The 22,422-nt window shown below is 41.1% G+C and overlaps 1 protein-coding gene across 2 annotated transcripts in view; it reads right to left on the bottom strand.

Moving 5' to 3' along the window:
- Positions 1-22,422, bottom strand: part of LOC145355275 (histone deacetylase 9-like) — a 781,248-nt gene that overhangs the window by 632,128 nt on the left and 126,698 nt on the right. The gene's annotated exons all lie outside the window — the stretch shown is intronic.

Raw genomic sequence — 22,422 nt, forward strand, 5'->3', positions numbered from 1 at the left:
TTTCTGATTGCATTTCCCTAATTTACACGTCATTCATTCAGAAACAATTGGAAAACCACTGGACTGACCACAACAAAGCTCTATCCAAACTGTAAAGCCAGGCACTATGGAAACAACAAACTGAGATACATGAGATTGGTCTGTTAGCTTTCCTGAAGTGAGATTCTACCTCTTACATATCATGACTCCATCTTGAACAAACTGGAGTTACAATCAGATTTAAGGTGTTAACCTCCAACCATCCACCCAGAAACCTAATTGAAGTAATAATTGTGGGCTACCGAATTATTGCTGCACTTTCTTTTGTCCAGACCATTGATGATATCATGATCAATGGGTTTCCTTTATCATTAGCCTACAATTTATGTCTGTTTAATATAAAACTTAATCTTATCCTGTTTACTTCATGTACCACACAGGTAGCAACTCAGTATCTGTCGGAAGGGAATATAACCTGATCAATAATTTTTCTGTTCTTCCAGTGGATATTTGCTGTGCTATCATTTTGACACTGAAAATTAAACAGGGGATCAGATGTATCAGGATCAAATTAACAGACAGTTCATTTCTGACCAACAACAACATTATGAGTGAAGAAATGCAACTGTATTTATTGGCTGCCAATAGAATGGTGAGATCGTACCTTGGCAGTATTTTAATCAATTCGGTTTTATTTACCCTGCCTTACTAAAGTTCACACAATGCTGAACAAATGATAGAATACTGTCATGCCACAGGTTCCATTCATTGCATAATGTGCTATAGCTAAATAGTTGAAGTTGCAAGTTACTGGTAGTGGGAAAATCTAATCAGTAGTTTTTGCTGACAACTGTTAATTAGTAAAGTGCCACACTTCGTGAGTGTTAAATGTATAGATTCCTTAGATTCAATCAACTGAGTGAAGCACAGTGACCAAACTGGTGTATATAGCTACTTTTTTCAAGCTACACATAAAAGTTTTCTGATACATATCCTGTCCTAATATACTGTGCTCCTTGAGACAGTTAAATATGTTTTAATTTTCAATATATTAATATTTCCAAGGGGTTACAGATTGGAGCTGCTTTTCTTTTCTAATGCAGGTACAAAACATTAAAATATTTAACTTGAACCTCTTTTTTCTAACTTCTATTTTAATTTTCTTACCATTATAGTTGAAGTAACAGTTTAAAAATAACTACCATTTACACTTCTAAATGAACAATGAGATGAGAATCATGAACTCACCAGTTCTACTCTTCATCTTCATGGGAGAGGCTCATCTAAGCTACAGTGGCTCAGCTCATAGCAACAGGACTTTTCAGAACCTACGTTACTGCTTTTTTTTTCAAAGCAACAATCAGAGGAAGTGGCTTGTCGACACCAATAACTAAGCTTACTAGCTGGGGCACTCCCACTCACAGAACCAAGCACCTGCGTTAACAAAACCTACTTTGGTGCTGAGTTCTATGTACAACTGCATTCAGTAATTTACCACTAGAAAAGAAAATAATCAATCAAAATAAAATATAAACTGATCTACAAAATTATGTTTGCAAAGACATTTTCCTTAATTATTGATATTTTTACTTTTGATTAAAATCACTTATTTGTTCTATTTTGTTAGAATTCCCATCTTACTGTTATAGTTTCGCATTGAACACTACCTTTTTACCAAGTAACCTCTTCCACAGTTCACCACTTGAATCTGAAATTTCGCAACCAGCCTTAGCTTTCAAGGTAAATAGTGCCCTTGAATCCCTCAATAGCCACAGTGAAACTTATCCGTACATCTAAGTATCATCACATCTGGTTGTGTCTCATGCAATAAATAATGACATTTTCTGATTCCTCCTTCAGGTCTGTACTGTGATCTGCAAACGATCAAATCGTAACTTCCAGATCTGGCATTTAAGAGGCTAAAAGCACATGCCTTTATTGCCCTTAATGTGTCTTTCATTATACTTCTCTTTTTGGTAGACTTGAGGATTTAGCTTTGAGATACGGTGTCAGTCTTTTATATCGGCCAAAGCCAGAATATTAAAAGCAAACAACAAGGTCTGTAAATGGATGAATGTGTTTCCCATCACTGCACCCATTTCATAAATCTTCATCCACTTTAAGATTTAACACAAAGAACAAAGAACAAAGAACAACCCAGCACGGGAAACAGGCCCTTCGGCCCAACGAGCCCGCGCCGCCGCATCGCCCTACACTTATTCTACCCTGCATGTCTACGAATGGGACCCTACTCAGTCAGATTCAGGGAAGAAATAGTGTCAATTTGGTGGAAACCAATTAGCCTAAGAGCACATCTTTGGGGTGTGGGAGGAAACCGGAGCGCCCGGAGGAAACCCACGCAACCACAGGGAGAATGCGCAAACTCCCACAGACACAGGCCCAAATCCATGTATCTGCACAGCTAGCAGTGCTAGTCACTGAGCTGTTGTGGAGCCCGTCTATCGGTCCAGGATCAAGCACACACACCGACATGAAGTACTAGGCCACTCCTGGACTTCCAAGAGCAGCCCACGCACGACCCACCGTGTGCATGCCCCTCGCTTGACACGAGGTGGACCTCCACCTGTGGAATAAAGACAAAAAATATTAATCATACAGCCTGCCCTTCCGGTGTCTCCCGAGGTTTAACCCTATTTAATAGCCCCTACCATATCCCTCCATTCTCGTTTCACTCATGTGCCTATCTAACTGCATCTTAAACGAGTCCAACGTTCCTGCCTCCACCACCCTACTCGGCAGCGCATTCCAGACCCCCACAACTCTCTGTGTAAAGAACCTTCCTCTTACCTCCAAATTATACCTCCCCCCCCTCACCCTTAAGTGATGACCTCTTGTGTTCGTACCCAGTATAGGGAGCAGTCTCTCACTATTAACTCTATCTATTCCCTTCAGTATCTTATGTACCTCTATCATGTCCCCTCTCACTCTCCTTCTTTCCAAGGAGAATAGCCCCAGTCTCTTCAGTCTCTCCTCGTAACCCAGTCCCCCCATGCCAGGCAACATCCTGGTAAACCTCCTCTGCACCCTTTCCAGAGACTCCACGTCCTTCCGGTAATAAGGTGACCAGAACTGGACGCAGTACTCCAAATGCGGTCTAACCAACGTTCTGTATAACTGAAGCATTAGACGGCAGCTTTTATACTCTAAGCCCCTTCCTATAAAGGCTAACATCCCATAAGCCTTCCTAACAACGTTCTCCACTTGTGACGCAACCTTCATGGATTTGTGAACCTGCACTCCCAGGTCTCTCTGTACGTCTATACTCCTAATCGGCCTACCTTTTATCACATAGCTCCTCTCTGCATTATTCCTTCCAAAATGCATCACCTCGCATTTGTCAGGATTAAATGCCATCTGCCACCTATCTGCCCACTGCACCAACCTATCTATATCCTGTTGTATCACCTGACAATCCAGTTCCGTACCCGCCAACCCTGCCATCTTGGTGTCATCAGCAAACTTGCTGATCACACCACCTACTCCCTCTTCTAAGTCATTTATGTAGACTACAAAGAGGAGAGGTCCCAGTACCGAGCCCTGCGGCACACCACTGGTCACTGGCCTCCAGCCCGACAAGGTACCCTCCACAACTACCCTCTGTCTCCTATTTCCCAACCAGTTCTCAATCCACCTAGCTACCTGGCCTCGTATCCCATGCGCCTTAACCTTTTCTACCAGCCTACCGTGAGGGACTTTGTCAAACGCCTTACTGAAATCCATATAGATGACATCAACGGCTCTCCCATCGTCAACCGTTTTTGTCACCTCCTCAAAGAATTCCACCAGATTCGTAAGGCAAGACCTCCCTCTAACAAAGCCATGTTGCGTATCCCTAATCAGATCGCAACGCTCCAAATGCTCATACATCCTACCCCTAAGTATTTTTCCATTAACTTCCCTACCACCGACGTCAAACTCACCGGCCTATAATTCCCAGGGTTATCCCTACTACCTTTTTTGAACAACGGGACCACATTTGCTACCCTCCAGTCTTCTGGGACCTCACCTGTGTCCAAAGAAGAGACAAAGATGTGCGCCAGAGGCCCAGCAATTTCATCTTTCGCCTCCCTAAGCAGCCTGGGATAAATACCATCAGGCCCCGGAGCTTTATCCGTCCTTACGCTACCTAAAAGCCCTAGCACTTCCTCTCTCGTAATAACTATATCCTGCAACTGCACCTCCGCTCCCTCCAAGAGACCGCACGATTCCGAACCCCTCTCCTTCGTGAATACCGACGCAAAGTATTCATTCAGGAGCTCCCCCATTCCCTCCGACTCAATACACAACTCTCCACTCTTGTCCCTAAGAGGACCAATTTTCCCTCTAACTACTCTCTTGCCTCTAATATAGGAATAAAATGCCTTAGGATTATCCTTAATCCTACCGGCCAAAGCCATCTCATGCCCTCTCTTCGCCCTTCTAATTCCCCTTTTTAGCTCCCTCCTACTCTCTCTATATTCCTCCAGCGCACACTCCGTACCCATTTGTTTTGACCTAACATACGCCTCCCTCTTCTTCCTAACCAAGTCTTCAAGTAAACACTTGTCCAGGTATTGCATAACCTGTGATGTATTTCTGTTATCAACAGTTACTAATGAAAAAAATAGAAACCATTGCTTGTTAAAGTAGATGTGTTTGTTTCTAACCTGTGAAATAGATATGAAAGTGGCAGGAGGTTAAATTGGGCACTAGGCAAGTCAACAACAACAAAAAATAGTTCTTGATACTGTAGATATTTTAAGAAGTCAATATAGCAAAGTATCCTCAGAAAAGCAGGCACGATTTGACAAGTTGCCTTGAATAGTGTTGATTAACTGATATTTGCAATCTTCCCCCATTAGGTGTTTGAAAGATGTTAGTAGTATCCTACAAGGCAGCTACTGAAGTCACCTTCAGTGGCATGAGCAGAAGCACTGGTGTCAATCTAACATTCCAAATCCACTTCTAATTCAGATGAACACAGAACTTCCTTATTGAATCAAAATCTCTGAAAACAATGTCAAGTTCAATCAATATGACTAATGAGACCTAAAGATCTGGAGGGCCGTAGGGTCATTTCTTTTTCTGCTGCATGAACCTTTTTTTTACCTAATGGCCTTCCAGCATTGTGAGATCAACAAAACAAACAGCAACTATTTTGTACTGTTAATTTCATTGCATAGTAGAGTATAACCAACTTCACTTGCTTTGTTTTAAAAGCAATCACAAATTTGTTCCAAAATAGTTCAATTACAAAAGATGCAAGTGTACCTATACTATGTAATCTACACTGATTGAAAATGTACAAAGCATAACATTCCTTGAATGATGGAAGATAGATGAGGGTGTGCTGATGTTACTTGAGTACTGTTTATATCTGTGGTTCTTCCAACCTTTCACAGTTACCTGAAATCATCTCATAGTTATAATTATTCAGCAATCCTGTCATTTTGTGAACAATACATAGCGCCACAGATCAAGGGACAGGTCATACAATACTAACAGCTCTTAAGTTGATAGTAGTCATCTTTAAGTCCTATAACTGAGAGAGATAGTGGCTCCAAATAGACAAAAAGTGAAACCTACCATGGGTTCAATGACAGCAACAAGGATGGCTGTCTCTAGGAGTGAGAGGTTCCAATAAAGAGGAACACTGAATGGAGGTAAAAGAGAGAATGAGTGCTGTTTTACAAATTAATTTATTAGTGTCACAAGTAGACATAGATTAACACTGCAATAAAGTTACTGTTAAAATCCCCTAGATGCCATACTCCAATGCCTGTTTGGGTACACTGAGGGAGAATTTAGCATGGCCGATGTACCTAACCAGCATGTCTTTTGGACTATGGAAGAAAACCCACACAGACATGGAGAGAATGTGTGGTCTCTGCACAGACAGTGACCCAAGCCAGGAATCGAACCTGGATCCCTAGTGGTGAGAGATATCACTACTACCATGCCGCCCCAGTTCTGTCTATCAATATCTATGACCGATATGAAAGAGCAGGTGAAAAAGTATAGCCAATATGAAGGAACAAGTGATAAAGTAATGTTACCAGATGTTACTCAGATGCTAACTATAATTGCTAACTATATATGCTAACATAGACGTCATTTTACAGGGTTTGCGTACAAGAACATTCTTATGAATGATGTGATCTTAACCCCCGTGTAGCTGATTCTTGTAGCTCCTAGGTCTGAATCTTTATGTCTGTATGGAGGGGCAGGCTGGCCCGAAGGCCTGCTATGATAGACCAACACTTAGTCAAAGAGAACAAAAAAAAACATGAAAAACAGCTCAGCAGCACCCATCCCTCCCTTCACCCCCTAACACATCCCTATGGCATTACCATGCCAAACATGTCAATCTTTGCCCCTCCAACCATAGTCCATATCCTTTATAGTCCCTTTGCCAACTCATGCCAATCCATGCTTCTCACCAACTCTTGCCCAAACACAAATTATGCCAACTCACCCAGTATCCATCATGTGTAGACCTCAGGACCCATGCTGTGATTAAAGTTTGTCTATTGGTGAATTTATTATTTCAAAAATCACCACATTGATAAAACCTATTCATTACATTTAGCTTCCTTTAATTGCTTATGAAACAAACATTTCTATCCGTAATCCCACTTCAAAGATTTGACTTGAGCTGTCAATCAAACTGAACTGACAGGCATCTATCTGTAATAACGATAGGCTGTGAAATCAGTAATCCCATTATGGCAAGAGTGAAATAGCAAACATTGTTTTTCTTAACACAGCATACAGTATATTTGCTCTTATGTAAATGGTAGAATATTTAAATACTTTGACAGCTTAACACTTCTCTTGACAGTTCCCACAAGTTTATGCACTTTTTATACACACTTGAATTTTAAGAATCCAGAAGGGCACCTTGCCTCTCCCAAAAGAAAGGGACCATATCCAAGAGTTCTGAAGGACTCTGGCAGCTTTGGACCTTCTTCTATGAGCAGCAGTCCAGAGATTACAGCCTTTAAGGTTCTCCTCTTTAACCTTTTCCTAGTTCCTGAAACTCTGCCTGCCCAGTTCAATCTGTTTCCTATCATTAGTTCAGATATGAATCACAAATTTTGGTCATTCCCTGTGCCTTTACAGACTGTCCTGCAATCATCTGCTGTATTACAAATAGTAATCCCTATTTAACCCCTTAAGCAAAAATTACATTTCTACCTTTTCTTGAACCCCTTTCCGTATTTCCTTACAGCCAAGTCTCCAATAGTGCAGTGGATTTGACTTGACTATACATCAGCACAAAATCAACACCCTCATCAGTTTTCAACACTGAAATCATGGTTTGAGTGCCATTGACCCAGAGCACTCCTGTCAATTCCTGCTCATCTGTCTGACGATCGCACATTCATTTATCTCTTAAACTCTCTGTAGCTATGGGGCAACAACCTCCTGAAGCACTTATCATAAGTTTTTAAGCTTCCTGTATATTGTAGTGATGCCAGTTACACTGAACTCAAACTCCAGTGGTTGGCAGCACTTCCTGAGTGCATGGTTTTCCAGGGCCCTGAGTGTTGTAGGGTTTCAATATGGCAAATGATGTACAGGTGGCAAACCTCAGCTCTCAGACATGTTTGAAATAACTGTTAGCTTCTATGATTCTAACTGTTAGTAGCTTTAAAGCTATTTAACCATTTAGATTACACATAGATACTAAATCAGTGATCAATCTCATGCCAGCTTATACTGGGCCAGGAGCCTGCTCCATGTGAGACAAGACTGGGTTTCCGCTCCACTTCGTACTGGACTGGGTCTCCACTTTTCTTCATAGTCAACTGGGTCTCTACTTCACATGACACTGGACTGGATTTCCTCTGTACCTTGTATGCACTGGTCCTCCACTGTTATCCGGTTCTATACTGAGCCCGGTCTTGCTCCAGTCCTATTTTTTATTGGTCTCATACTGTTTTATTTTGGAAATGAAAGTAGAGTGAAGTGTGGATTAGGCAAAGGAAGAATAACAGCTTTCATTACCTTGAAAAGTTAGTGAACTAGTTGGATTTTAATAACTTCCTTTAAATCACTGGTCACTTTTTCTAAAGCCAACATTTTATTTCCATATTTCCTTATAAACGAGAAGGAAAGTGCATAGCTGATTGGAATATACACAGGAAAGGCTTTGTTTGATCAAGAAATAAGAAGCAATGTGCTGATGGCAGATCGGTGAAGGACTGTGTATGGAGAGGCTTACTTTTTATGCTTGTGGAGGTCATCAGTGGAATCAATGCCTCACACATTTTGGGGATCCTGCATTTCTTTGTAAAGGGTGGCCTTACTTTTGGTCTGAATTTTCATCATGCTTGGGGAAACTTGCAAAGTGCATACTGAATCTATATGCGGCTTTATGAGGGATTTTCAGCTTTTCACACCAGAGTCAGGCTCACAATGCAATTTGTAAGCCATGATCATGTTTGTGAAGAGCATAGGTGTGGAGTGAGCCAGTTAGAAGGATCCATTTCAGTTCTCCAATACAAACTAGCTTCCAACAGGACTTCCAGGTCCCCAAAACCTCACCCTCCCACGCACCCCCATGCCTTCCCTTGTGTCTGCACATTCCCTGATGCCATTCCAGCTGCTTCATGACATACCATGTCCCCTCATAATCCCCAATGCCATCCTGGGCACCTTTATTTCCCCCATGCTCTACCATTCCACCTCACATTTACCATGCCACCTCTATGCTCCCCACATCTCTCCTTAGCCACATGCCCAGTAAGTACAATTCTCAGGAGCCATTCAATAGTAATGGGAATTACTTCAAAACTATTGGAAAGCTATTAAACCTCTAACAATCTAAGAAAATGCTGAATTCAAACTCTTTATCATTGATACAGGCCCAAAAAGTTGAAAGGAAAATGGAAAGTTGTATTCCTTTACATGCTGTTTAAGTTTGTAAACAAACAAAAAAAATCCTATAAAAGATGTAGGGTGGAACTGTCCCAAGCGCCACCATTGGTGAATTCACTGGATTCAGCAGGACACAGAAAATGCAGTTTTGCATCAACATGAATTTACAGCGGGATCTTCCATTGGTACTTGCAATGGCAAATTGAGAAATCCACTGGAGGCCAGTTTGAACCTCTTCTGCATTTCGCTAAGGGGATGCAAGTGGAGGCACTGACCAGACATCCTGATTCTCTGTGGTGCCAGGGGGAAAATACGCCAGTGTGTAACACGTTTGGAACAATGTGGCTTGCACGTGTTGGAACTCATTTGAATAATGCTTGGTGCTGCCTCCAGACTTCAGGATGGAAAGCAACCTCAATCCTGAACCCCGGAATGCCACAGTAATGGGTGGTGGTTTGACCTTCCAGATTCCATACCCTGGAAGGGATCTATTTTTCAGTTTCAGAATGTTCCTGGAGAACTATCTCCATTTTCAGAAGTTCACCTTCTTTCTTCAATTATGGGTCAGTGATGGTGGAGGTCTTTTCAATATGGCACCTGGATAGGATGGTGGACTATGCATCATCAGGCCTGTCCCACAGCCAGGCAAAAATTTAGCGCTTTGTGTATGGAGGTTTATTTTCTGCATGTAACACCTATAATCCTTTCTAAGATACAAATATATTGTCCCACATGATGATATCAGACGGAATTTGCTCCATCTCTCTCTCCATCTTCCCCACAGCATGTTTTGTGGCAGTGGAAGCAGCCTACCATTGGCCAGTTACAGGATGTTCCAGTCTCACGGCTATCAATGAGATTTCATGTTGCTGCAACTTGAACCACCAGGAAACCTACAACAGGGGTCGCCATGGGTGGGACCAAAAGATCCCACTAGTGGAAATGACTGGAAAATTTCAGCCATCATATTTATTCCCTCCCTCATCTGACCTGCCCAGAAGTAGCAGTTTCATCCCAGGGTTTACTTGGTTTATCAAAGTAATAGACTTAACAACCACACACACGAGTCATATTTGTTATTCAATCATGGCTTATTGTGCCAAAACATGCCTGGCCTGCACTTCACCCACTTCTTAGTGACCTGTTGGCATAGATGGTCAGCAGTTTCTATCCATGCTGGTACAGTTGCGTGCAGCACTTGTCTCTTTGTAGGCCAAGGTCGGATTAATGCACCTTTACACACTTTCTAGAATTTGGTTTTATAGACATCTTCCTGAAATAAAACAGTTGTGGATGGTCAAAGGGCTAGTCCTAATCATTGATGAAATAAAACTATGCCCCATTTTGAAATGCTATTTTGTTCAATATTGGGCTGGATTTTCCAACCTTGTTTGCCAGTGATGGAGAATGGAGAATTTAGCACTTGGCTAAAGCTTCATTCACTGCAGTAGGACCAGATAATCCCAACCACAGGTGAAGACCGAGATATTCAGCCACCGTGTTGGTCTCTTCCGAGGTGTATGCAATTTATTCTTTCCGCCGTGCTTGTAACATCGACCAAATTTTTGATGGGAAAAAAGGTCACCCTGTATAAAGATGCTCATAAAATGATAAAATATCCACATTGCAAATACTTAGATTTCTCATACAAAAGTCCACAGCAGCAAATTTACTGAATTCAGCAAAACAGATGCACACTGTGACTTAAAATCACCAAAGATTATAACAAGAACATTATTCCCCTGATTTTCAGTACACCGGGGCTCCCCGGATTTTTGTTTGGATAATTAGTGAGTCATGCCTTTGAAATATTCAAACCTTCTGCACAAAATGCACCTGCGGAAGGTTTGCCACACATTAGTGGACAGAGGCCTAAAGGCTACAACACAAAGAAAACAGAAAATAGTTATAGAAAGATAATCAAACACAGTCACATAAATATAACTTCAGGCATTACTGCTTTCTGGTTTTCACTACATGAAAGCAGAACAAAGACAATTTAGAGAAACTATACGTGCCTTTAAAATTACACACCACAAATAGAATTAAAGAAAATTTCCCTGCCTCTGTTTCTCTGTTACCCAGGCAATTCACGAAGTACCCCAGGCAGAATTAATTGTTTAAAAGAGAACTGTTTTTCCCCCTGTTTATTTCAAGCAGTACAAAAAATGAGTGCACTATCAAAATTATGTCAAACTCAAACAGTAAACAATAAAACTGCTATGCTCTGAAATAGAAATACAACAAAATTGACAAAATCTTATATAAATATCTATATATAATATATATGCACTTTTCACAACTATTGGACACCTCCAATCACTTTCCAGCCAATGAAGTACCTTTCGAAATGAAGGCACTGTTACAGTACAGGAAACTTGACAGCCAATATGTGCATAGCAAACCTTGACAAACAATGATACAACGGGTGGCACAGTGGTTAACATTGCTGATTCATAGAGCCAAGGACCCAGTTCAATTCCTAGGTTGGGTTATTGTCTGTGTGGAGTTTGCACATACTCCCCATGTCTGAGTGGGTTTCCTCCGGGTTGTTCCAGTTTCGTCCTACAGTCCAAAGATGTGTGGGTTAGGTGGATTGGCCACACTAAATTTCCCTTAGTGTCAAGGGGACTAGCTCAGGTGAGTACATGGGGTTATCGGGATTCAGCCTGGGTGGGATTGTGGCCGGTGCAGACTTGATGGACCGAATGGTCTCCTTTTGCATTGTAGGGTTCTATGATTCAATGACAATAATTACCAGATTTTCTGTTTGTGACATTAATTGAGGGATAAATATTGGTCAAAGCACCAGGGATAATGCTTGTGTTCCTCTTCAAATTAGCACCATTTAATCTTTTTCTCGTTTAATGTCAAATGATGAGTAGTGTTAAATGATGACACCCCTGACAGTGAAATGCTCACTCATGACACTGCACTGGAGTGTCAGCCTTGATTTTTATACTGATGCCCTGAAATGGGACTTCAATCCAAAGATTCAGAAGGGAAAATGCTTCCAACTGAGCTACAGCTGACAGTACCTGGCAGCTAGCGATCACAAAGAGACGGTAGGTCATTTGGATGACTGCCAGAGCTTTTTAAATCATTGACAATAGAAAGCTCACAGCCCAACAAAGATCCAAGGAGGTTTCTTGAAACTTCAAGCGTCAAGGATGTTATAAGGTAATCAAAGTCAAAGAAAACGCTTCCAAAATATAACGTGCAAAAGTCATGCAAAATAAAAAATATTTGATGCCCCAGCAAGGTCGTCCACAAAATCCAAGATTCACAACATGTGGCGAGTTATCTAATATTAAACAAGACAGCAGCTTAGCAGGAGCACAACCCGTTGTGGTCATGGTTGTAGGTTACTGCTGCAAAAAGCAAAAACCCTAGCTAGACCATAGCAATAGATGTTAGGCAGTGAGCAGTAAATGGCAAAGAAGAAGATAAATTTCTATGTTGTCTGCACGAATGCTTTCTACATCAGTCTAATTTCAGGACAAGTAAAGAAAAGAGCCATTTTCCAGTGAATTTAGTGGGACAAGTAATAAGTAACTCGTGTGGGTTGAGGAACACCCACAAAACTGAAAAGGAGCAAGAACAGTGAAAGAGAAAAATTATTACTGCAGATTCTGGAATCTGAAGTTAAGACAGAAAATATCAGAAACTTGCTGCAGTTGAGGCAGCAGCTGCAGAAAGAGAAAGCTAGATGTAATGTTTCAGAGTCTGACAGCAAGCCATTGGCTTAACACAAAGATATCTCTCCCCATAGATACTACCTAGTAGAGACACAAGGACTGGTAGAAAAAGGGGGTGGGTAGCATTGTCAAAAAGGAAAAATGTTCATCAGGACAATAGAATGTAGACTAGATTTATTTCTACAAGAAGGAACTGTGTTGCAGTAAAAGATGGAGTGTCTTGGATACATTTGGAATTTAGTATGAGAATTAAGAGTCATGTCAAATGCAAGATGAACAATTTTTTTAAAAAAAATCCAAATATAGATGTTACTGCAGGGAAGCAAAAATGATTATAAGTCTGCAAAAAAGGAATGCATTGAGGCCATCTCAGATGTGCTTTGATTCCATTAATTTTTTTTTAAAGTTCAATCACTATTGTTGTGTTTACAAACAGTGCAGCCCATCTGTGCACAGCTATATCCCCAAAGAGAAAATGACACAAAAGGCCAGGTAGGTAAACTTTATTCAATGCTGGTGTTGGTTAAGGGAGTATGTGGGCCAGAACTATTGCCAAAACCATTAAAATGATAATTGCTTCTCTGAAAACTGTGCATGGGATTATTTCAGCCCACCTAAATAGTTCCGTCTCATGAAAAAGACTACAGCACCAAAAATCTAGCACCCTTTCCTACACTGAAGAATCATCTTAGATTGTGGATTTAAATCCTGCATCAAGTTGAGTCCACAGCTTTTAACCCAAGGGCAGAAGTATTAACAACCGAGCCAATGAGACTAGAAAAAAAAGTAAATCCTTCACTCAAAGCTGAAATTTCAGTGATTGATATATTTATCCTCTTACTGCACATGTAGTCCTGGTAGCTGACATTAAAACATATGCCAACAGTCTATACATATGTTGTAATTATTTCCAAATGTATGTCTACTTACCTCAGGGGTAATAGTTAATGCTGAGAAATGGTATCCATAGATCAAAGAGGCAGGAAACAAGATTATGATATAACATGTGCAGCAAACTAAAGAAATTATATAAAAGGGAAAATATAATTTCACAAAAGAGTTGTAAAGTAATAAGATGCATTCTGGGAGATGGTTAGAAAACTATAGCTCACATACTCATTCAGAAGATAAAAATGTTTGTAAATTTTAATGCATATGCTAATAGATTCCTAGAAATAAATGGTAGTAAATATGTTACCTTATGATAAATGAAGAGAAGAAAAGGGCGTGTGAGCAGGAGATCATGCCTGAGTCAGACCTAGATTGATTAAGTTGGGAATTTGGTGCTCTGGGGCAAAGAGGTTCTCCTTTTCCTATTTCTTCTCAGCACCCAAAGTTAGCACGTTTCCTTCCTTGTCGCCAAGCAAGTACAACTTTCTATTACTTTACCTATGCAAGTTAACTAATTAACTAACTAAGATTGGACAGAAATGGCAGGGCTGGTGGTATGCCATGATCACAGCACGTGGGAACATGTGGAATGCACTGCAATCCCAGCCAACCATATTTGTAAGAAGTGTCTGCAGCTTCGGCAACCTCAGCTCAGGCTTCCCGAGCTGCAGTCTGAGTTGTAGACATGGCAAGGCAGTGAGGGGGGAAAGTTATCTGGACAGGCAATCATATGCTCTCAGTTAGGCCGATCTTTATCCATCCCTAATTTCTCTTGAGAGGTGCTAGCAAGAAGCCTTCTTGAACCACTATAAATGTTACATCACTTTTCAAGAAAAGAGGGAACTATAGGCTAGTTCGCCTAACATCAAAATGGGAAACTGTGAGAATCTATTCTTAAGGAAGTCATAACAATGCATTTGGAAAAGCATACTATGATTAGAACAAGTTAACATGTTTTTTATTAACAGAAAATCTTATTTAACAGAGTTTTTTGAGGATATAATTAGTAAAGGTGAAACAGTAGATGTAGTCCATCTGGATTTCCAAAAGGCACTTAAGATGCCATACAAAAGGTTAATGGGCAAAATAAGGGCTCATTGAGTTGAGGTTTTCATTCTAGCATGGGTAAAAGATTGGGAAATGTATGGGAAGCAGAAATTGAGTATAAACAGAACTTTTTCAAGTTGGAAAACACAGAATAATAGTGCTTCAGGGATCAATGTTGGGTTTCAGCTTTTTCCAACCAATATTAATGACTTAAACAAGCAGACAGAGGATAATGTATGTAATTTTGCTGATGATACCAAGTTAGATGGGAAGAACACAAAGCGGCTGCGAAGAGAAATAGACAGGTTAAGTGAATGGACAACAAGTATAATGTTGGGAAGTGAGAGGTTATTCATTTTGGTTATAAGCACTATATTGTTTTTAAAAAGGTATGAAATATAGTGTTGATGTTCAAAGACACATGGATGTCCTTAAATGAAACGCAGAAAGTTACCATCCACTGCAGCCAGCAATTAGGAAGATTAAAGCAAGAGGATTGGAGCACAGTGAAGGTTCATAAGGTTGGTCCCTATGATGAGGGATTGTCCTATGATGAGCAGCCAATTAACTTGGTTTATATTCTCTTCAGTTTAGAAGAATGAGAAGCAATCTCATTGAAGGCTATAAAACTCGGATGAGACTTGATAGGACAGACGCTGAGAGATTGTTTCCACCAGTTGGGGAATCTGAAACAACGGGACACTGTCTCAGAATAAGGTAATAATCATTTAGGACTGAGATGAATAGCAACTTCTTCACTCAAAGGGCTGAGAATCATTGGATGCACCATTGCTGAATATATTTAAGGCTTGGATAGATAGATTTTTGGTCTCTCAGGGAATTAAGGGATATGAAGAGCAGGCAGGTAAATGGAGTTGAATCCCAAAATAAATCATGATCATATCGAATAACAGAGCAGGCTCAACAAGCCTGATGGCCTAATTCTGCTCCAATTTCTTTTATTCTTGTGTATGAAGGAGTTTGCAAAAAATTAGTTATATATTAATATGCTTGTGTCACATTTCTGTAAAATAATTATGTAATGTTTGTTAGAGTAGTCAAAAAACAAAATAGGTATCCTGATCTGTTCTGAATATGAACCATAATCGCTGACATTTTCTTTGCTTTTCTATACATCTCCCTTCTTTCGTAATAGTCCTGACTTTTCATGTCAATCTTCATTGCAAGGATGAAAAATACATAAAAAAACAGAGCTGGAGTAGCTATTTTTTCATTCAAGCCAGCCCCACCATTCAATTGTAACTGAAATTCACTTTGTCAAACCATCCCCATAACCTATTCATTTTGTTAGCGCCCCCTATCAGACTGGAGTATGAAGGCATCATAGAAAAACAAGACTTCTCTTCATTCAGTATCTTGCACAAACAATTTCCAGGGGATATCATTGGATTAACAATCAAGTAAAGGAAACCTGGCTAATATCCCCTTCTGCATCCCAAGGCATAATTAATAACAATTGAGTTCCACCTCAACTTAGACCTGCTAACACAGCAAACTAAGAATCTATCTTGTGCCCTTCTTCAATTCAATTTAGCATTGCACCACATAACATATCTAAGAGATTGCTTCCAGAATGATAGATGGGTGTCCAAGCAAGATTAACTGACTGCTTTATTTAGCCATAGAGTTGGCTTCAGTGAGACATGCCAGGGAGTAAGGGCAAACAGGGTGTGGCATTGTGGAGAACACTAAAGGCAATTTTGGAGTTAGAACTGGGATATATTGTTCATCAGTAAATGCTTTTAACATTGTATAAACATCCCAAGGTGCTAAAATAATAAGTCGTTGTTGTATAAATAGGTACACTTAAAATGAGTCAGAGACAATATAGACAGTGTAATGCTAATGTGCTGCTTCAAGGATGTATGATACTTACAGGAGTTTTACATGATATGGAAGACTTTTCATACATGATATGAATACATAAACTCGGTTAATGTGTAGGGGGCATCCTGAGTGTGTGAGTGGATAACTCCTTTACAAAGAAGGGGAAATTTTGTCTGATTGCTCTGGCACCACAGAAATGCAGATCAAAGAATCAGCTGTGAAAAATGAATAGCTTGGGGAAAAAACGAAATCAGGAAGAATACATATCAGGCTGGTTGATTTTGTAAACCGATTCGACAACCTACACTCCAACTGAGTGAGATTCCATGCTGGGAATATGGTCTCACGAAATTTACTCTGTGGTTTCTCTAAACCTCCTACAAAATCAAAATTGATTCTACATTGAACTGACACATTTGAGACTAGCAAGAGTTTTCTGAACTTAATCCATCTTTGACCACAGCTACACATTGAGAAAAAACCTAAATCCCACTGGGTGACCACATTTATTCTTAAATTTCCACATTATAAAATATTGGAACTGAAAGATGTGCAATTCCTCACCATCATCACCCCCAATTCAAACCACTAAACATCTTGGACTGAAATTCTTTATGGGGAATGATTGGGCATTCATTCAGTCCTGCTGTATTTCAGCCAAGAGACTAACAGAACACTTACAAATTTTCAAACTGCTGAGACTTTTCCACATATTGGGGACAATTTTGAGCCCGCACTCTCCATCTGCAGGAATGGTAGCGCATGCTCAAAATCCAGAGAGTGCAGGTGAGTTTCCAAGTTCTAATCTTACTGGACACTCGCTGATGGAGTGGCAAGCTGCGGGATCAGAAAGCTCATTTTAATACATCAACATGTCATTAGCAAGATCTCTGTCTGCCCTCCACCCTCACTCAATATTCAGCAGGCACCAGTGTGAGAGTACGCCATTTACAACAGATTCACCGAGACATGAACCTGCTGTGGGGTCCACCCCGGAGATGTAAAGCTATGTATAGTCACTCGGGGGACAGGGTCATGGCCATGGTGGCCTGACACTGCCCCTTGCCACAGGTTGGCACTGCCAACCTGTGCCAAAGAGCGGGTCCCAGTAGGAGCCTCATTGGGGGTAACTGATTGTGGTGGTGCCAGCTGAAACTGTTCGTGGGGGAGGGAGGGAAGGAGGGGCTGGTTGGGGGTGGAAAGAAGTGCCCCCCCTATCAGGTATGGGGAATGAGTGCCCTGAGACCTCCATCGTGATTATTGTTCGGGGGGGGGGGGTATGGAAATGAGAGAAGGAGAGAGAGAAAGAGAGAGAGAATATTTACTCAGGTCCTGGTTGGTGTGCCCTTTAAAGATGGCACCCCAATCTCTGAGCACTGGGGTTTGCCCTCGTCTTGAGGCCCTGCCTCTTGCATGATGGTGTGAAACTCATCCGCTTAAATGTCGTAAGAAAGAGAAAACTGACAAGTTCTCTGGAGAGAAATACTGGTTTTCTTGCTGGAAACAACACTCTGCCATTTTACGGTAAGATTGTGTCCATTATATACATTCACTATTTTGCTAAAGCTAAGAAACTATCGGATTTAAACCAAGAGGAAAGTGCAATATCTATTTCCAACCTGTTGCTTTAAAATACATTTTTTTTTAGGAGTTTCCCAAGCACATTCCCTTGAATTGCTGTACTCATTACCATATAAAACAGCTTCTTGTTTTTCGAGACCATATGTTCTTCTTTAAAATAACTTACTATTTTTAGCTCACTGCTTGCCTACAAATTTCCATAAAATTGCTGCAATTACTTGAGATGAAACTGATACAAAGTCACAGAAGTTTCCATATGAATCAATGCAACTAAATGCAAGGGAAATTTCTGCCAGTAACCAGTTTATAATCTTCTTCCATTTAACAAAAAGTTAGCTTATATTTTATGACCAGTCTGTATGTGTAACTCACTCTGTTCATTTGTCTGTTAATCAGAATCAAAGGTGCAATTTAATCTGGTTTCCAAACAAGAACATTTCTAAAGCTCAGTTTTATTTATAGGAGTTTAACGATTGTTAAAAATGTTAAGTTTTCCTTTTAGTTGTAAGTCGTAAAGTAATTTAAGTCATTGCTATTTAGGAAGTTATTTTTGGCTTTGTGACTTTACAATATGTAAAGTATCCCAAAACTGATTGACTTGTATTTCATTCACCAAAATGGAATCCAATAGTAGTTTAAACTGGTGAAACATTCTGGGAGCAACTATTGTCTGTAAACCACTGGAAGTGGTCTCTTGGAAGCCTGGAGCCTTTTTACTAGGCCATGCTGCATTGCAGGTTGCACCTGGCATAACCCAGGTGGTACACTTACTCGAGAAAGACACTCCTGTGCACATCTTCAGCATGCACCAGGAGCAATTGATTTGGTGCTCTACAGACATCATGCATCCCCGTCAACTGAAGCGATGACTTCCTAATTTGGACCACCCAAATTTATTGAACAAATTTGTGCATCATTTCAACAACATCAAGTGTTTAGCTGCAAGAGGAGCTCTGCACCACATTTAAAGTGTCAGACACCCAACTTGCTTGTATGACAGTTTTGAAAAAAAATCTTCTGTTAGGGCAAAACCTCTGGAAGTAGCTCAATTTGCTCAGGTTACTTTGACAGCACCTTCCAAACTCACAAGTTTTACCATCTAGAAAACCAGTGCAGCAGATACAAAAACATCACCACCTGTAAGTTCCCCTCAAAGTAACACAATATCCTGACCTGGAGCTATATTACAGTTCCTTCACTGTCACTGGGTCAAAATCCCTCCCTAACAGCACTGTGTGTGTACCTACACTACACGGACTACAAGCAGTTCAAGAGCGATTAGGAATGGTCAATAAATTCTGACCTAACCAGTGACAGAGGAAGCTCTGCACAATATTTGCTGCCAAATTGGAGTCAGATTCCTCCATGTTGCTTGACAGAACTGGTGTTGGGAGGCCAACCAATGTGCCCAACATCCCAGTGTGTATATCAAATCACTGCTCTCCTATACTCCCCTCTCAACGTCCTCACATCAATTCTCTGCAGCAGACCTCATCATTGACAGGTCACTTGAGGGCAGGGTCAAACAAACAACCCTGTAACAACACAAAATCAAAACACTGAGGATGCTGAAAATCTGAAATCAGACCAGAAAATTCTGGAAATAACCAGCAAGTCCAGAGCATCTGTGGAGAGAGAAACAGTTATTGATGCTGCCAGACCTGCTGACTATTTCCAGCACTTTTAGTTTTTATTATCCTTTACCTCTTGACCTGGCTGTAACCTACTTGTGTATGGTGTCTCAACACATGTTGCTCCTAGTTCTATTCTGGTTCCTAAACCAAATGTAGAGCAAAATCTGAGCTGGTGGCTCCAAGTGTCTGTTTATCAATGCTGTGCTGTTGTTACTTTTTCCTCCTCTTTTGGCTGCTCAGACAGCAAGCAGGTTTTGGGTGTTAGAACATACAAAATCTGAAGGGGAATGTGTATGACAGAAATAGATTGGGATGAGAAGCAAGAGGTCTCGCGCAACAGCATCATCTGGCCAGGTCTCAGGATGAGGGTGAGCTGGGAGTTGAGCAATGGTGTAAGGCAGGAACACATTGTCACCTTCAGTGCTCACAGTGATGGGCCCTGTCACAGCTGGTGTTGTGATGCTGAGTACCATCTTAGCGTCAGAGGTTTACAGCATGGAAACAGGCCCTTTGGCCTAACTTATCCATGCCGCCCATTTTTTTTTAAATCCCTAAGCTAATCCCAAATGCCCACATTTAGCCCATATCCCTCTATATCCATCATACCCATGTAACTGTCTAAATGCTTTTTAAAAGATAAAATTGTACCCACCTCTACAATTACCTCTGGCAACATGTTTCAGGCACTCACCATCCTCTGTGTGAAAAAATTGTCCCTCTGACACTTTGTTTCTCTCCCCTCTCACCTTAAACCTATGCCATCTAGTTTTAGACTCCCCTACCTTTGAGAAAAGATATTGACTATCTACCTTGTATATGCCCCTCATTATTTTATAGATCTCTATAAGTTCACCCCTCAGCCCCCTATGCTCCAGAGAAAAAAGGCTCAGTCTATTCAGCCTCTTCTTATATCTCAATCCATCAAGTCCTGGTAGCATTCTAGTAATTATTTTCTGTGCTCTTTCGAGTTTAATAATATCCTTTCTATAATATGGTGACCAGAATTGCACACAGTATTCCACGTGTGGCCTTACCAATGTCTTGTACAACTTCAACAAGATGTCCCAACTCCTGTATTCAATGTTCTGATCGATGAAACCAAGCATCTTCACCACTCTGTCCACCTGTGTCTCCACTTTCAAGGAACTATGAACATGTACCCCTAGATCATTTTGTTCTGTAACTCTCCCCAATGCCCTATCATTAACAGAGTGACCTGCCCTGATTCAGTCTACCAAAATGCATTACCTCACATTTGTCTAAATTAAACCCCAACTGCCATTTGTCAGCCCATTGGCCCAATTGATCAAGATCCTGCTGCAATTGGAGATAACCTGCTTCAATGTCCACCATGCCACCAATCTTGGTGTCATTTGCAAACTTACTAACCATGCCCCCAATATTCTCATCCAAATCATTAATATAAATGACAAATAACAGTGGGCCCAGCACTGATCCCTGAGGCACACCGTTGGTCACAGACCTCCAGCTTGAAAAACAACTCTCTACAACCACCCTCTGGCTTCTGTCAAGAAGCCAATTTTGTACCCATTTAGATAACTCACCCTGGATCCCGTGAGATTTAACTTTATGCAACAATCTACCATGCAGTACCTCGTCAAAGGCCTTGCTAAAGTCCATGTAGACAACATCAACTGCACTGCCCTCATCTACCTTCTTGTTTACCCCTTCAAAAAACTCAACTAAATTTGTGAGACATGATTTTCCACACACAAAGCCATGCTGACTGTCCCTCATTAGTCCTTGCATCTCTAAATGCCTGTAGATCCTGTCTCTCAAAATACCTTCCAACAATTTACCCACCACAGATGTTAGGCTAACTGGCTTGTAGTTCCCAAGCTTTTCCCTGCAGCCCTTCTCTCGGACTGAGGAGATGCATGCATTGTTCTACCACATCATCCCCTCTCTCTTATAGAATCACAGAATCCGTACCGTGCAGAAGGACATCACTCAACCCATCTGGTCTGCATTGACTTTCCACAAAGCATACCACTCAGACCCTATCCCCATAACCTCACATATTTACTCACCAATCCCCCTAACCTACACCTCTTGGGACACTAATGGACAATTTAGCATGGCCAATCCACTTGGCTGTGGGAAGAAACTGCAGAACCCAGAAGAAACACACACAGACACAGGAAGAACATGCAACTCCACACAGGTAGTCATCCAAGGCTGGAACTGAACACGAGTCCCTGATACTGTGAGGCAGCAGTGCTAACCACTATGCCACTGTACTGCCCTGATTGTGTGTCACTTTATTCGCAAGACTGAGGGAATAAAGCAAGTGAATGTGCGGCATTGTATTTGGGTGATGTACTTGCCATTGCTAAATATCTGAGACAGCAAAATTTGGGTCTGACGATGGCAGTGTGGGTGGTGGGGCTGCTGATTTAGGTGGAAGATAAGAACATAAGAACATAAGAACATAAGAAATAGGAGCAGGAGTAGGCCATCTAGCCCTTCGAGCCTGCCCCGCCATTCAGTAAGATCATGGCTGATCTGTCGTGGCTCAGTTCCACATTCCCGCCCTCTCCCCATAACCCTTAATCCCCTCGCTTATCAAAAACCCATCAACCCGCGTCTTAAAAATATTTAGCGAGGCAGCCTCCACCACTTCAATGAGCAGAGAATTCCAGAGATTCACCACCCTTTGAGTGAAGAAGTTCCTCCTCAACTCCGTTCTAAACCGCCCCCCCTTTATCTTGAGGCTGTGCCCCCTAGTCCTACTGTCCTTTCTGAGTGGGAAGAGTCTCTCCACCTCTATCCTATCCATCCCATTCATCATCTTATACGTCTCAATGAGATCTCCCCTCATTCTTCTAAACTCTAACGAG

The sequence above is a fragment of the Carcharhinus amblyrhynchos genome, chromosome 2 (genome assembly GCF_965287045.1).
Source record: "Carcharhinus amblyrhynchos chromosome 2, sCarAmb.v2.hapA, whole genome shotgun sequence".
In the NCBI taxonomy this organism is placed as follows: Eukaryota; Metazoa; Chordata; class Chondrichthyes; order Carcharhiniformes; family Carcharhinidae; genus Carcharhinus; species Carcharhinus amblyrhynchos.